Below are 14,704 nucleotides of genomic sequence, written 5' to 3'. Positions count from 1 at the left end.
AGAAAAATAAATGATCATAGTGTATCCCATCCCAATTGGTACATTTACAATGTAACCCCTACACCCAAGGTTCAGGGAAAATTAAAAGAAGGGGGCAGGTGGAGAGATTGTACAAGCCAGAGGACCCTGAGATAGTGTGTTCTAGATATGACAGTGATATGCAGCACACATGAAATTACAACAATATGGTTGCCTAAACAAGATCTACATGATGGCAACACAAGTCAGCATAACAATGTGAATGGGACGAATTTCACAAGGTCTAACACCCAGGTAAAGAGCTACAGGCAAGAAATGCTGCTGAGAGAGGAGAAATCAGTTATCTCTGGAAAGGAACTCCCTGATTGTTGTGTTATCTAATCCCAGATGGTCAACACCAAGCACACACACACACACACACACACACACAAATACACATCACAATAATAAATGGTTATCTATGTGTGCAAATGTATGCATTTGTATAGAGTTTGCATATGAAAGAGAATAAAAAGGAGTTATAAATTTGAGAGGGAGTGGAGAGCAACACAGAAGAAGTTGAAGAGGAAAAAAGAGAAGAAATGATTTAAATTTAGTACTTATGTATAAAATTCTCAAAAAATAAAAACTTCACATTTAAAAAATATTATTTTAGAATAGACCTTACACTAGCCACAAGAGGCAGACACTGGCACTAGAATACTGACTGGGTTGATTTTCGATTTAGAACATCAGAACAGCTGAGAAACAGATGGTTACATGAACAAGTCTTCTGCCTGTAGGAAAATCCATGGGGGAAAGCCAGAGCATAACAAAGAGGACTCTTGGTGTACTTGGCATCACTGCAAGGACAGTTGGTTGTATAATGCTAATATTTTCTGGCAGCCAAGCCAAATGGGATGATCTACTCACCCTTCGGATGTGCTGACCTCAGAGAACAGAAGGAAGTTTTCGTGAGCCAGAGGTTCTTCCTAGCCTTGGCAAAGTTGTATTGCCAATGAGGTCTTTTGGAACATCCTGCCTTTCAGTATTTCCAAGTCACTTTCTTCCTCCCTGTGGAAGGAATGCTGAAATTTACATCATATTTAAATTCCACACTAGAAAGTAAATAATTATCAGCCTAGGAAATGGGAGGACATGATGTCCTGGGGTTGGGGTAACCCCAAGGGGTTATCCTCTCTTTCTAAGCCTGTGATAAGAACATTCATTGGGTTACTGTCAGAATTGGCTATAAACCTCAAACCTCTGCTGTCTCCTCAAAAGTAACTTCGCATCTCTAAATCTTATCTATTTCATATTCATCAAATTCTCAAGACTTCGGTGGTTGCATTGTTAGGTCCTCTAGGATCTTTTATATAATCAAGTACAATTCTCAAAGGGAGAAAAAAAACAATACATTTCTAAGCAGGCGTCACTGCAGTGTTTTCAAGTGGAAATTATTCCATGGCAGGAGCAATTAATTTTGACTTGTGGAACTCAGCGAAATTTTCCAAAGGGGATGGCATTAGAGTTCACTCTCAAATGAGAACACTGGGCTGTAGGTCAGAGACTACAGTAATTCTGAAATAGTAAGAACATGTTGTATCAATTTTACTGAGAGTCTATAAGGCACTGTCTCATGCCAGGACTAAAAAATCTTAGTCTAAGGGGAGTTTAGAAAAATACTGAGCCAGAGGGTCGAGATGCATCATCTATTGCCTGACTTAGTCAGTCTTACACATACAGGGACACTGAAAGTGTTTGCTGTTCTGTAGGAATCACTGTAAAAGCCAACCCTTGATCCATATATTGTCAAAAATCTCTTTGAAGCATGCACACAAATATGAAATTCATTCCTCTATAAGCTCCTAAAATGTTTTACTGTATGTCAACAATCACTGCTGGTCTTTATTGGACAAGTTATCTTCCGTTTTCAGTGTTATGGAGACAAGCATTTTGGAAAACATCTTACAAAATCTAAAGTTGATAATTTTGATTTTTTTACAACTAAAACAAGTCTACTACTAGACTTAAACAACAGATATGAGCTGTACGATATTGTAGCACATTCATTCGATTTCATATTATAAAGATTCTTGCGTTCTTTAAATATCCTGTGTATTAATATGGTGTGGGATGTGTATGGTTAGGAAAGACCATCCTCCCATTTCTTTTTTTTCAATTAATTAATTAATTTACTTTACAGACCAATATCAACCCCTCCTCCTCCTACTCCCCCCTTTCACAGCTCCTCCCCATCCCCCTTCCTCTTCTCCTCTAAGAAGGGGGAGCATCTCCTCCCCCCACTGGGTCTCTCCCACTCATCATGTCCTTCCTTTTCATAAGCTGATGACTAACTGTATCCTTTCTTGTATGGAATTTAAATACAATGTAAATTTCAGCGTTGGCATGGTAACACACATCTGTAATGCCAGTACACAGAAGTTGAGCCAGAAAAATCTAAGTTGAAGTCCAGGCTAGACTACCAGCCTGAACTACAGAGGAAGACCCTGTTTAAACAGTTTATCCTCAACAAACTTGAGTCATTCAGAAACACAAACATGGTTCAACATGTGAAAATCAATAAATGTAATTCGCCATGTAAACTCAAGGACATAATTGCATGATCATTTCAGTAGATACAGAAGATGCCTTTGACAAAGTCCAATACGCCTTCGTGATAATAGCACTAAAGGAACTAGTAATGAAAAGAACATATTAGAACATAATAATAGCTATATGTGATAGGTATGTACCCAAAATTATACTCACTGGAGGGAAACTGAGAACATTTACTGTAAAATCTGAACTAAATGCTGATAAGGTTGTTCAGTGGTAAGAGCACTTGCCAAGCCAACCTCACAACCTGAGTTCAGTTTCCAGATCCCACTGTGGAGTGAGGGAATTAACTCCACAAAATTGTCTTCTGACCTCTATACATGTGCAATGGTATGCATGCACCTGCACTTGTCACACACACCTTACTTAAACATACATACTAATTAATTAAAAGAATCTTATAAAATTCAGAATAAGACAAGTCTTCCCTGTCTCTCTTCTGATTCAATTTAGTGTGATCATTCTTAGCCAGAGCAGTGAGCCAGGGGGAAAAAAGTTACAAATAGAGAAGAAAGAAGTCAAATCATCCATATTTGCAAACAGTGTTGACTTATGTTTAAAGAGCCTAACTCTAATGTTCTACCAGAAAACTCTTAGGCTTAACACATCTTTTCATCAAGATAGGAGGATAAAGAAATAATGTGAAAATTGGTATCTTTCCTATATGCCAATAATGGCCATGTTTAGAAGGAAATCAAGAATTTACTACAATTTGCAATACTTTCAACAACAAAACCTAACTAACAATAAACCTAACCGAGAGAGTAAAAGGTTTCTACAATTAAAGCTTAAGAATTCTGAAATAATTGGAGATGATGCTTGGAGATGAAATTCTAATTCTAATTCTAATCCATTTTATGAATTAGAAGAATTACATCCACAGGTTTTATGCACTCTCCATCAAAATCCCAATCTTATTCTTCACAGAAATAGGGGAATATTTTAATATGTATGTGGAAGCACAAAAGACTTCAGATGCTCAAAGCACCATCCTAGAGGTACTACCATACCTGGTTTCAAGTTATAGTATAGGAGCCTAGTGACAAAACCAGACTGATATCTACACAAAAGCAGACAGATAAATCAATGGAATAGAGTAAAGGACCAAGATATAAACCCATGAAGCTATATGTACATGATCTTTTTTATGAATATGTCAAAAATACACATTTTTGAAAAGGCAAAACCTTTAGCAAGTGGTGCTAGCAAAAGTTGCTCTCTCTCTGTACAAGAATGAAGCCAGATCCCAATCATTCACCCCACGGAAAGCTCAACTCCAATTGTATCAAAGACCTCAATACAAGGTCAGATTCTATGAAATTGTTAAAAGGTAAGGCAGAAAAAAAGTGCAAGATCTAGGTATAGGTAAGTACTTTGTAAAGACTCCACTATCTCAGGGAATAATGCCAACGGTGGACAAGGGAAATTTCATGAAATTGTAAAAACTGCACAACAACAACAACAACAAAGAAAAATAGTTAATCATCAGATGAAAAGGCCAGGATGTTTTCTAACTCCACAGGTCTGACAAGAGCTTAAAATATACACTGTTCAAAGAAAAATACCTTTATAGCAAGAGCTAAATTACTAAGTCAGTAAATGGGTTGATGAGGTGAAGACTCCTCAGAAAATAAATTACAAATGACCAAGACATATATGAGAAAATGTTCAACTTTACTAACCATCAGGTAAAAGTAATTTAAAGTTGCCTCAACATTCCGTCTTGTCCCAGTAAGAATGAGTCATTAAATAAGAAATGCATCTATAGGTGTAAAACACTGCTAGCTTGAATGTAGACTAGTCCAACCACCATTGAAATCATTACAGAGTTTCCTCAAAAAAAGCTAAAAATATATTTACAGTTTTACCTAGCTATATGACTCCTGGGTATATACTCAAAAGACTTCAATTCACCATACATTCACCATACAATGGACATACATGAACATCCAAGTTTACTGCAGCACTATTCTCAATAGCTAACTTATCAAGAAACAAGTTACAGGGAAACAAAGGATTTGAAGATTGTTGGGCAAAATGCTTCATATAGTGTTCCCTATATAATAATATAAATAATATACTATTAAATGTAATATTACATATGGATAAGGGGAAACAGGAGATCAATGTTATAGGAAGGGATGAGTTACATAATAGGAATTTAAAGGAGACTAATTGTGGTTAGAAAAAGAAGGGGTTGGTGAATGAAGAAGAGTGTTCTCAAAATCCATTATATATGTATATTAAATATCCTTATAGCACTAGGTAATATGTGCAGTGAATACACATCAACTGAAAAAAGAATAATTGGCACAAGATGATCTAAAAATTCTTGTGAAGTCACAAGTCTTAAATATCCGAGACAATCTTGATCAAAAAGAGCAATGATAGAGGAATCATTATACCTGATATCAAACTACATACCCATAGTAACAAAACCACCATAGTTTGACAGAAAACCAGAAATATGGACAAATGGTTGACTCATAAATAAAGCTGTGTAACCACAGCCACCTGACTTTAGACAATGATAACAAAACACAGACAGAATAAAGGCAGCCTCTTCAACATGTGATTCTAGGGAAACTGGATACATGCATGTGGAAAAATGAAAACATATTACCTTGTGCTGCACAAAATTAATTCAAAATTAAAATGAGAGTTAGACAGTGATAGGATCCTCCTTTAACACGAGCAAGGCACTGGGATTGATCCCCAGTAAATGAAAGTTCTCTGTAAGCAGTAACATTAATCAGCTTTAAAACAACTCACTGTGAAGTGATGTCTCATTTGCACTGAACCCATTTTATTAGTTTCCAGATTTATGTGGTAGCTGTTAGATTACAATGCCCTGAGAGCTAACGATAAAATAATATTTGAATAAAGAACTAATTTTTTTAAAAAAAATGAGAGTTAGAGATGTAACTCAGTGATGGGACACTTGCCTGACATTCACAAAGACCTGGGTTTAATTCCTAGTACCACCAAAATATTTAAAATGTAAATATAGTACCCCCAGTTGCACCAGTCACATTTCAGGTGCTTAATGGCCAGAAGTGGTAGTAATTTGCTATCTAATTGAACAGCATACTTACAGAGCATTTCTCTCAGCCCAAAAGGTTCCATTGAACTCTCCAATGCCACTCTAAATAACAGCTTTATGTGTATAATCGTTGTATATGAATGACCATAAAATCATTCACTATGAAATAAATGGATGGATGGATAAATTAGTATGGAAGTATAGTATTATAAAGCTATTTGAAAAATTTAAAAGAGGTACAGTGATAATCACTATAATGTTTAGAAAAGCAATTTAAGCAGAGACTGAGGTCTTGTGCATAAGTTTGGAAAGTTGAGTAGGGTTTTGATATAAGGCCATGAACTGTATCGTAGCAGGAGTTGGAATAATTACTGAGGAGGAAATCAGATAGGTCAGAAACAGAGAAGCAGTAGCAATAATCAAATCCACAGCAATACTGAGCAGGAAAAGTAAGTAATGAGGTCAGAAGCCAAAAAGATTAAAAGGAGGCCAAGAGGATAGAAAGCAGATCAGAAAGAGCAGTTGAGGATAGCAGCATTGAAATACATGATGGCATCTGAAGCCCAAGTTCCAGAATTTAAGGGCTGGACAATCTTTCATTCCTGAGATCAAAATCTATTCATTTCCTAATTATATCACTGACTGTCAGAAGAAGGGAGACTTTTACCTTTATACTGGACCCTATGGTTGGATAGTTATCTGTAAGTATGTGGAAGAATAGGATTTGGCTCGTACTACAGGTTGTTTTCAAATTTGGAAGGCTGGGTCTTTAACTGGCTTAAGAACTGAATTTCTGAGAGTAATTATTCTGGGAAGAATAAAATACCAGACACAGAGAGAGCAAGTGTTAAAAAAAAAAAGATCCTATCAAAGGGCAAAAAAAAAAAAGAAAGAAAGAAAAAAGAAAAAGAAAAGATAAAAAAGCAAAGGTCAGTCACAGAGGGAATATATTAAGAGAAAATATTAAGAGATCTTAATGTTGGTTGATATATATTTGCTTTTTAAAGCAGGAATGTGTACAGATTCTGAAACTAGTGGGACTGATTTAATCAGAAACTATAGAGAACTGAAACTCCGGGCTCCGGCCATTTTCTGAAATATTCTATTGTCCACTCCTAGTTTTCCTGAAAGCCTGTTTAGCTCTTTTGTATAAATGTACTCACTCTCAGAAGTGGCAATTCAAAAATCTGGCTCCTAGCATTTTTGGTAGGGAGGGGTCAGGTGTTTGGCAACAGGGGAAATTCAATGTAAGCAGAATACTAGAGGCCATCATTTTCAAACCCATGAAAGAAGCAGACTGGTTGTTGTTAACTCTCCTATCATGTAATGTTTATCTAGTCTAGCAATAAAATCCTCTCTTCCCTTTTTTTTATTAACTTGAGTATTTCTTTTTTTTTCTTTTTTTTTTTTATTAACTTGAGTATTTCTTATATACATTTCAAGTGTTATTCCCTTTCCCGGTTTCCGGGCAAACATACCCCTCCCCCCTCCCCTTCCTTATGGGTGTTCCCCTCCCAACCCTCCCCCCATTGCCGCCCTCCACCCATAGACTAGTTCACTGGGGGTTCAGTCTTAGCAGGACCCAGGGCTTCCCCTTCCACTGGTGCTCTTACTAGGATATTCATTGCTACCTATGGGGTCAGAGTCCAGGGTCAGTCCATGTATAGTCTTTAGGTAGTGGCTTAGTCCCTGGAAGCTCTGGTTGCTTGGCATTGTTGTACTTTTGGGGTCTCGAGCCCCTTCAAGCTCTTCCAGGTCTTTCTCTGATTCCTTCAACGGGGGACCTATTCTCAGTTCAGTGGTTTGCTGCTGGCATTCGCCTCTGTATTTGCTGTATTCTGGCTGTCTCTCTCAGGAGCGATCTACATCCGGCTCCTGTCGGTCTGCACTTCTTTGCTTCATCCATCTTGTCTAATTGGGTGGCTGTATATGTATGGGCCACATGTGGGGCAGGCTCTGAATGGGTGTTCCTTCAGTCTCTGTTTTAATCTTTGCCTCTCCCTTCCCTGCCAAGGGTATTCTTTTTCCTCATTTAAAGAAGGAGTGAAGCATTCACATTTTGATCATCCGTCTTGAGTTTCGTTTGTTCTAGGGATCTAGGGTAATTCAAGCATTTGGGCTAATAGCCACTTATCAATGAGTGCATACCATGTATGTCTTTCTGTGATTGGGTTAGCTCACTCAGGATGATATTTTCCAGTTCCAACCATTTGCCTACGAATTTCATAAACTCGTTGTTTTTGATAGCTGAGTAATATTCCATTGTGTAGATGTACCACATTTTCTGTATCCATTCCTCTGTTGAAGGGCATCTGGGTTCTTTCCATTTTCTGGCTATTATAAATAAGGCTGCGATGAACATAGTGGAGCACGTGTCTCTTTTATATGTTGAGGCATCTTTTGGGTATATGCCCAAGAGAGGTATAGCTGGATCCTCAGGCAATTCAATGTCCAATTTTCTGAGGAACCTCCAGACTGATTTCCAGAATGGTTTTACAAGTCTGCAATCCCACCAACAATGGAGGAGTGTTCCTCTTTCTCCACATCCTCGCCAGCATCTGCTGTCACCAGAGTTTTTGATCTTAGCCAATCGCACTGGTGTGAGGTGAAATCTCAGGGTTGTTTTGATTTGCATTTCCCTTATGACTAAAGATGTTGAACATTTCTTTAGGTGTTTCTCAGCCATTCGGCATTCCTCAGCTGTGAATTCTTTGTTTAGCTCTGACCCCCATTTTTTAATAGGGTTATTTGTTTCCCTGCGGTCTAACTTCTTGAGTTCTTTGTATATTTTGGATATAAGGCCTCTATCTGTTGTAGGATTGGTAAAGATCTTTTCCCAATCTGTTGGTTGCCGTTTTGTCCTAACCACAGTGTCCTTTGCCTTACAGAAGCTTTGCAGTTTTATGAGATCCCATTTGTCGATTCTTGATCTTAGAGCATAAGCCATAGGTGTTTTGTTCAGGAAATTTTTCCAGTGCCCATGTGTTCCAGATGCTTCCCTAGTTTTTCTTCTATTTGTTTGAGTGTGTCTGGTTTGATGTGGAGGTCCTTGATCCACTTGGACTTAAGCTTTGTACAGGGTGATAAGCATGGATCGATCTGCATTCTTCTACATGTTGCCCTCCAGTTGAACCAGCACCATTTGCTGAAAATGCTATCTTTTTTCCATTGGATGGTTTTGGCTCCTTTGTCAAAAATCAAGTGACCATAGGTGTGTGGGTTCATTTCTGGGTCTTCAATTCTATTCCATTGGTCTATCTGTCTGTCTCTGTACCAATACCATGCAGTTTTTATCACTATTGCTCTGTAATACTGCTTGAGTTCAGGGATAGTGATTCCCCCTGAAGTCCTTTTATTGTTGAGGATAGCTTTAGCTATCCTGGGTTTTTTGTTATTCCAGATGAATTTGCAAATTGTTCTGTCTAACTCTTTGAAGAATTGGATTGGTATTTTGATGGGGATTGCATTGAATCTGTAGATTGCATTTGGTAAAATGGCCATGTTTACTATATTAATCCTGCCAATCCATGAGCATGGGAGATCTTTCCATCTTCTGAGGTCTTCTTCAATTTCTTTCCTCAGTGTCTTGAAGTTCTTATTGTACAGATCTTTTACTTGCTTGGTTAAAGTCACACCGAGGTACTTTATATTATTTGGGTCTATTATGAAGGGTGTCGTTTCCCTAATTTCTTTCTCGGCTTGTTTCTCTTTTGTATAGAGGAAGGCAACTGATTTATTTGAGTTAATTTTATACCCAGCCACTTTGCTGAAGTTGTTTATCAGCTTTAGTAGTTCTCTGGTGGAACTATTGGGATCACTTAAATATACTATCATGTCATCTGCAAATAGTGATATTTTGACCTCTTCTTTTCCGATCTGTATCCCTTTGATCTCCTTTTGTTGTCTGATTGCTCTGGCTAGAACTTCAAGAACTATATTGAATAAGTAGGGAGAGAGTGGGCAGCCTTGTCTAGTCCCTGATTTTAGTGGGATTGCTTCAAGTTTCTCTCCATTTAGTTTAATGTTAGCAACTGGTTTGCTGTATATGGCTTTTGCTATGTTTAGGTATGGGCCTTGAATTCCTATTCTTTCCAGGACTTTTATCATGAAGGGGTGTTGAATTTTGTCAAATGCTTTCTCAGCATCTAATGAAATGATCATGTGGTTCTGTTCTTTCAGTTTGTTTATACAATGGATCACGTTGATGGTTTTCCGTATATTAAACCATCCCTGCATGCCTGGGATGAAGCCTACTTGATCATGGTGGATGATTGTTTTGATGTGCTCTTGAATTCGGTTTGCCAGAATTTTATTGAGTATTTTTGCATCGATATTCATAAGGGAAATTGGTCTGAAGTTCTCTTTCTTTGTTGTGTCTTTGTGTGGTTTAGGTATAAGAGTAATTGTGGCTTCGTAGAAGGAATTCGGTAGGGCTCCATCTGTTTCAATTTTGTGGAATAGTTTGGATAATATTGGTATGAAGTCTTCTATGAAGGTTTGATAGAATTCTGCACTAAACCCGTCTGGTCCTGGGCTCTTTTTGGTTGGGAGACCTTTAATGACTGCTTCTATTTCCTTAGGAGTAATGGGGTTGTTTAACTGGTTTATCTGTACCTGATTTAACTTCGATACCTGGTATCTGTCTAGGAAATTGTCCATTTCCTGAAGATTTTCAAATTTTGTTGAATATAGGTTTTTATAGTAAGATCTGATGATTTTTTGAATTTCCTCCGAAACTGTAGTTATGTCTCCCTTTTCATTTCTGATTTTGTTAATTTGGAAGCACTCTCTGTGTCCTCTCGTTAGTCTGGCTAAGGGTTTATCTATCTTGTTGATTTTCTCAAAGAACCAACTTTTGGTTCTGTTGATCTTTCTATGGTCCTTTTTGTTTCTACTTGGTTGATTTCAGCTCTGAGTTTGATTATTTCCTGCCTTCTACTCCTCCTGGGTGTATTTGCTTCTTTTTGTTCTAGAGCTTTTAGGTGTGCTGTCAAGCTGCTGACATATGCTCTTTCCTGTTTCTTTCTGCAGGCACTCAGAGCTATGAGTTTTCCTCTTAGCACAGCTTTCATTGTGTCCCATAAGTTTGAGTATATTGTATCTTCATTTTCATTAAATTCTAAAAACTTTTAATTTCTTTCTTTATTTCTTCCTTGACCAGGTTATCATTGAGTAGAGCATTGTTCAATTTCCACGTATTTGTGGGCATTCTTCCCTTATTGTTATTGAAGACCAGTTTTAGGCCGTGGTGGTCCGATAGCACGCATGGGATTATTTCTATCTTTCTGTACCTGTTGAGGCCCGTTTTTTGACCAATTATATGGTCAATTTTGGAGAAAGTACCATGAGGAGCTGAGAAGAATGTATATCCTTTTGCGTTAGGATAGAATGTTCTATAAATATCCGTTAAGTCCATTTGGCTCATGACTTCTCTTAGTCTGTCGACATCACTGTTTAATTTCTGTTTCCATGATCTGTCCATTGATGAGAGTGGGGTGTTGAAATCTCCCACTATTATTGTGTGAGCTGCAATGTGTGTTTTGAGCTTTAGTAAGGTTTCTTTTACGTATGTAGGTGCCCTTGTATTTGGGGCATAGATATTTAGGATTGAGAGTTCATCTTGGTTGATTTTTCCTTTGATGAATATGAAGTGTCCTTCCTTATCTTTTTTGATGACTTTTAATTGAAAATTGATTTTATTTGATATTAGAATGGCTACTCCAGCTTGCTTCTTCTGACCATTTGCTTGGAAAGTTGTTTTCCAGCCTTTCACTCTGAGGTAGTGTCTGTCTTTGTCTCTGAGGTGTGTTTCCTGTGGGCAGCAGAATGCAGGGTCCTCGTTGCCTATCCAGTTTGTTAATCTATGTCTTTTTATTGGGGAGTTGAGGCCATTGATATTGAGAGATATTAAGGAATAGTGATTATTGCTTCCCGTTATATTCATATTTGGATGTGAGGTTATGTTTGTGTGCTTTCATTCTCTTTGTTTTGTTGCCAAGACGATTAGTTTCTTGCTTCTTCTAGGTTATAGCTTGCCTCCTTATGTTGGGCTTTACCCTTTATTATCCTTTGTAGTGCTGGATTTGTAGAAAGATATTTTGTAAATTTGGTTTTGTCATGGAATATCTTGGTTTCTCCATCAATGTTAATTGAGAGTTTTGCTGGATACAGTAACCTGGGCTGGCATTTGTGTTCTCTTAGGGTCTGTATAACATCAGTCCAGGATCTTCTGGCCTTCATAGTTTCTGGCGAGAAGTCTGGTGTGATTCTGATAGGTCTCCCTTTATATGTTACTTGACCTTTTTCCCTTACTGCTTTTAATATTCTTTCTTTATTTTGTGCGTTTGGTGTTTTGACAATTATGTGACGGGAGGTGTTTCTTTTCTGGTCCAATCTATTTGGAGTTCTGTAGGCTTCTTGTATGTCTATGGGTATCTCTTTTTTTAGGTTAGGGAAGTTTTCTTCTATGATTTTGTTGAAGATATTTACTGGTCCTTTGAGCTGGGAGTCTTCACTCTCTTCTATACCTATTATCCTTAGGTTTGATCTTCTCATTGTGTCCTGGATTTCCTGTACGTATTGGACCAGTAGCTTTTTCTGCTTTACATTATCTTTGACAGTTGAGTCAATGATTTCTATGGAATCTTCTGCTCCTGAGATTCTCTCTTCCATCTCTTGTATTCTGTTGGTGAAGCTTGTGTCTACAGCTCCTTGTCTCTTCTTTTGGTTTTCTATATCCAGGGTTGTTTCCATGTGTTCTTTCTTGATTGCTTCTATTTCCATTTTTAATTCCTTCAACTGTTTGATTGTGTTTTCCTGGAATTCTTTCAGGGATTTTTGCGATTCCTCTCTGTAGGCTTCTACTTGTTTATTAATGTTTTTCTGTGTTTCCCTAAGTGTGTTCATGTCTTTCTTGAAGTCCTCCAGCATCATGATCAAATATGATTTTGAAACTAGATCTTGCTTTTCTGGTGTGTTTGGATATTCCATGTTTGTTTTGGTGGGAGAATTGGGCTCCGATGATGGCATGTAGTCTTGGTTTCTGTTGCTTGGGTTCATGCGCTTGCCTCTCGCCATCAGATTATCTCTAGTGTTACTTTGTTCTGCTATTTCTGACAGTGGCTAGACTGTCCTATAAGCCTGTGTGTCAGGAGTGCTGTAGACCTGTTTTCCTCTCTTTCAGTCAGTTATGGGGACAGAGTGTTCTGCTTTCGGTCGTGTAGTTTTTCCTCTCTACAGGTCTTCAGCTGTTCCTGTGGGCCTGTGTCTTGAGTTCACCAGGCAGCTTTCTTGCAGCATAAAATTTGGTCTTACCTGTGGTCCCGAGGCTCAGGTTCGCTCGTGGGGTGCTGCCCAGGGGCTCTCTGCAGCGGCAGCAACCAGGAAGACCTGTGCCGCCCCTTCCGGGAGCTTCAGTGCACCAGGGTTCCAGATGGTCTTTGGCTTTTTCCTCTGGCGTCCGAGATGTGTGTGCAGGGAGCAGTCTCTTCTGGTTTCCCAGGCTTGTCTGCCTCTCTGAAGGTTTAGCTCTCCCTCCCACGGGATTTGGGTTCAGAGAACTGTTTATCCGGTCTGTTTCTTTTGTTTCTTTCAGGTTCCAGTGGTGTCTAAGGCAGGTGTCCTGCCGCTCCTGGGCCCTCCCCCACAGGAGCCCAGAGGCCTTATACAGTTTCCTCTTGGGCCAGGGATGTGGGCAGGGGTGAGCAGTGTTGGTGGTCTCTTCCGCTCTGCAGCCTCAGGAGTGCTCACCTGACCAGGCGGTTGGGTCTCTCTCTCACCGGGTCTGGGAGCAGAGAGCTGCTGCGGGCCGGGATCCGCGGGTGTGGGACTTCCCTTTTTTCTTTCTTTTTTTTTTTTATTAACTTGAGTATTTCTTATATACATTTTGAGTGTTATTCCCTTTCCCGGTTTCGGGGCAAACATCTCCCTTGCCCCTCCCCTTCTTTAGGGGTGTTCCCCTCCCCATCCTCCCCCCTTGTCGCCCTCCCCCAACAATCTAGTTCTCTGGGGGTTCAGTCTTAGCAGGACCCAGGGCTTCCCCTTCCACTGGTGCTCTTACTAGGATATTCATTGCTACCTATGAGGTCAGAGTCCAGGGTCAGACCATGTATAGTCTTTAGGTAGTGGCTTAGTCCCTGGAAGCTCTGGTTGCTTGGCATTGTTGTTCATATGGGGTCTCGAGCCCCTTCAAGCTCTTCCAGTTCTTTCTCTGATTCCTTAAACGGGGGTCCTGTTCTCAATTCAGTGGTTTGCTGCTGGCATACACCTCTGTGTTTGCTGTATTCTGGCTGTGTCTCTCGGGAGAGATCTACATCCGGCTCCTGTCTGCCTGCACTTCTTTGCTTCATCCATCTTGTCTAATTGGATGGCTGTATATGTATGGGCCACATGTGGGGCAGGCTCTGAATGGGTGTTCCTTCTGTGTCTGTTTTAATCTTTGCCTCTCTATTCCCTGCCAAGGGTATTCTTGTTCCCCTTTTAAAGAAGGAGTGAAGCATTCACATTTTGATCATCTGTCTTGAGTTTCATTTGTTGTAGGCATCTAGGGCAATTCAAGCATTTGGGCTAATAGCCACTTATCAATGAGTGCATACCATGTGTGTTTTTCTGTGATTGGGTTACCTCACTCAGGATGATATTTTCCAGTTCCAACCATTTGCCTACGAATTTCATAAAGTCATTGTTTTTGATAGCTGAGTAATAATCCATTGTGTAGATGTACCACTTCTCTGTATCCATTCTTCCGTTGAAGGGGATCTGGGTTCTTTGCAGCTTCTGGCTATTATAAATAAGGCTGCGATGAACATAGTGGAGCACGTGTCTCTTTTATATGTTGGGGCATCTTTTGGGTATATGGCCAAGAGAGGTATAGCTGGGTCCTCAGGTAGTTCAATGTCCAATTTTCTGAGGAACCTCCAGACTGATTTCCAAAATGGTTGTAACAGTCTGCAATCCCACCAACAATGGAGGAGTGTTCCTCTTTCTCCACATCCTCGCCAGCATCTGCTGTCATCTGAGTTTTTGATCTTACCATTCTCACTGGTGCGAGGTGAAATCACACGGTTGTTTTGATTTGCATTTCCC

General features: G+C 39.2%; 1 protein-coding gene across 1 annotated transcript in view; it reads left to right on the top strand.

Annotated features, from left to right (window-relative positions):
- Col4a6 (collagen type IV alpha 6 chain) overlaps window positions 1-14,704 on the top strand; it is a 344,979-nt gene that overhangs the window by 109,264 nt on the left and 221,011 nt on the right. The gene's annotated exons all lie outside the window — the stretch shown is intronic.

Source organism: Rattus norvegicus, chromosome X, assembly GCF_021556685.1.
Source record: "Rattus norvegicus strain SHRSP/BbbUtx chromosome X, alternate assembly SHRSP_T2T, whole genome shotgun sequence".
Taxonomy (NCBI): Eukaryota; Metazoa; Chordata; class Mammalia; order Rodentia; family Muridae; genus Rattus; species Rattus norvegicus.
Note: the sequence above shows the minus strand (reverse complement) of the source record. Positions and strands in the feature narration are given on the sequence as shown.